This window comes from Glossina fuscipes, unplaced genomic scaffold (assembly GCF_014805625.2).
Source record: "Glossina fuscipes isolate IAEA_lab_2018 unplaced genomic scaffold, Yale_Gfus_2 61546, whole genome shotgun sequence".
In the NCBI taxonomy this organism is placed as follows: domain Eukaryota; kingdom Metazoa; phylum Arthropoda; class Insecta; order Diptera; family Glossinidae; genus Glossina; species Glossina fuscipes.
Window position 1 is genome coordinate 23,901 of NW_024003757.1, and position 3,047 is coordinate 26,947.

Genomic DNA, 3,047 nt, shown 5'->3' on the forward strand with positions numbered 1-3,047 from the left:
TTTATATTTTAACCCCAGCAAGGCAAACACTATTTATTTTGCCAAAGATTCTAAACGTGAAATCAGACTTCTCATCAAAGGTACCCAAGTTAATCAGGTAAAATCTCCTCGATTTCTTCGATGAATTTTAAATGACAGCTTAACCCTTCGTGGGCATTATGAAAAGGCGTTCAAAGATTGTCAGTCTGGATGCAACATCATTAAACTCATGACAAACAATCAGGCAGGCTTGCCTCCCAAAAATGCTTTGACCGTTTACAAATCTGTAGTCAGGTCCAAAATTGAATTTGGACATTCCACATGTTGCAATTTTCCAAAATATATTGAAAAACGTATACAAGCATTTGAAAACCGAATGTTGAAGCGTTGTACTGGACTGACCCCCTCAACTCCGCAATATATTCTCAATGTTATATCTGGTGAATGGCCAGTTTCCGAAAGAGCCCTTTTTTGCACTGCGAAGGAGTTAATTAAAGTCAAGATGATAAATCCTTCCTTTTTTCAGTAAATTATATCTCTCAGTGATACTGTCACTTGCAGCTTTACTTTTTGCTATCAAAAACTTCGTCATATTTTTGATAAGTTAGATTCAATTCCCCCCTTGATTTTCATTACCAGCAAATGCAAAGTCTTCATGAACATTCTCGAATCGATCTCTACCTCAAAACAAAATGTCAACTTCTCTTGTATAAGGTTGTTATGCCAAGAAAAGCTCCTTTTTTATTACAACAACGTATATGATATATATGCCACTGACGGTTCCGTCGGACATAATGTATCTGGCTTCTCGGTCGTGAAACATCTATCTGAAACAATACTTCGAGTCAAAATGGAAGAGGAACTTTCCTCTACTTTTATTGAGTTGCTCGCCATTCGACATGCTTTCAAGGTTGCTATCTCCGATGGTATCAGACGTTTTGTTATTTTTTCCGACAGCAGGTCAGCTCTACTTCTAATAAATAAAAGAGATGCAGAAAATCAATATGTGTTTGACATTTACAAGACGTTGAACGAATCTCAAGTGAATGACAGTCACCTCGTTTGGGTACCTGGCCACTGCGGCTTTTTTTTAAATGTAAAAGCCGACTTTCATGCAGGGAGAGCTCGTGTTGATGGGACAATTTTGTCCATCAAATATACTCCCAATGAAGCAATTCGGGCAATTCGCAACCACATCCTTCAACAGCTAAACGACGAATTTCAAGTAATCGCGCGCGTTAAATCCAATCGTCTTTTCTATAAATTAAATCCCACATTTCAATTCAAACCCTTCTCTGTATCTTCTTTTAATTCCTGGGAAATCAAAATTCTTTATAGACTCATGAGTGGTCACACTTATGGCAAAGTTTATTTAAAAATGATTCGCGCTATACCATGTGATGTTTGTGAAGTTTGCAATGTTGTTGAGTCTGTTGAGCATCTAATCTTCAGATGTCACAGGTTTGATGGCATTAGAGATTCCTTTAGCTTCTTCAAGTTATATGGCTGTCTCCTCGATCTCTTTGCAGCAAAAAATGTACGTCATCTCGGGGAACTAACTTGCTTTATTAGAAAAGCCAATTTATCCTTTTAGAATTTTTCTTCCTCTTCCTCTTCCTCTTCCCTTTTTTTTTTTTTTTTTTTCTTTTGTTTTTGCGTTCAATCATTTTCAATTACCATAACATTCCTTTTCGTTTTCAGCGAAAGTTTGCAACACTGTCTGACTTTCAAGAACTCAACAAGCACTCCTACACACACACATATAATTACATGTAACATGCTCACTCCAGTTATTACGGCCGCTCTTTTTTTTTTTTTTTGTTACGTTTTATACATAATCGTGACTAAAAATTACAACAATTTATTATTTGGACATATAAGCCACAAATCCATTGGCTTAGTCCATCTCTGTTCAACATACCAAAAAAAAAGGGCGAATTGTTTGTCTTACCTTGAACTCTTAAGGGTCTATACAAGATTGTTGACAATGTGGTTTGCCGCTTTCTTTCTTAGAAAACGAAGAGGGATTTTGCGGAAACAACTCCTCCAGTGAGCATGTGTTTTATTGTCCTAATACAAGGTGCGTATTATACGTAATAATAACTGCTGTTGGCTTAGTTAATCTTCAGAGAATAAGGATATACTACTAAAGTCAAATCTTTGGTTTTTTAGTTCCATAAGAAAAACTGTAAAGATGTCTTTATGTCACTATTCTTTTCATTTTGAAGCCTCTAGTTTAACTACTTGTGGGCGAAATAATCGACAACACATAGCAAGTGTTTATTAGAACATTACGATTTTATTGATATTATTGTCATCATTCAATAAAAGCATATATAGTATTTGTCAATAGAAGTACATAATCATAATCTTTTATCAACTGCCGCCAAGAAACAAAAGTGCACTATGCGAACAGGAATTGTGCCTGAAATTGTAAGTTATTAAGTATAGGCAATTTTAATTATAAACAGTGCATAATCAATAGAAATTAATAAGGATTTAATGGAAGTTATCCATTATTATAAATTGGCAGAAGCGAAAGCCGATCATATGAAAAATTTAAAAATACCAGGCGAAATGTGATATGTATAAAGCCATTATAAAGAAAACAACCTGCTCGAGCCGAAAGGGTTTAATCAAAAAACAGTTGCGTTTCTTTAAGCACTACACCGAAATGGCTGGAAACTGTAGTCGAAGCTGTGCCCCCGACGCGAAAACTTAAAAAAATGTCGAATAAGCTGAGTTCTGAGTACAATTACCGTTTTAATATTCCATTTTCAACTATTTGTTTTATTATACTTTCTTCTTCAGATTAAGTAGGACTATAAGTACCGAACAAACAAGAATATGAGCCATACATGTGAAAAGAAGATATTATCCTGTAGCTAACCTAAAGAAATTTTCTCGGAAATCAACTATACTTATTTTAAATTTTTTCATAATCTTTATATTGAAAAGAAGTACGCTGATGTGAAAATATGGTAAAAAAGAAAATACACTACATCGTGACCAGCAAACAATAAAATGTTATGTCACTAATCCTTCAGCTGAACTTCAAAAAAAAAAAA

At 34.7% G+C, this 3,047-nt stretch overlaps 1 long non-coding RNA gene across 1 annotated transcript; it reads left to right on the top strand.

The window, feature by feature from the left end:
* Nucleotides 1–1,888: 1,888 nt before the first annotated feature.
* On the top strand, nucleotides 1,889–2,965 carry LOC119643730. The gene is made up of 3 exons (XR_005248405.1): nucleotides 1,889–2,412; nucleotides 2,465–2,728; nucleotides 2,791–2,965. It is a non-coding gene; the product is annotated as an uncharacterized LOC119643730 (long non-coding RNA).
* Nucleotides 2,966–3,047: the final 82 nt, after the last annotated feature.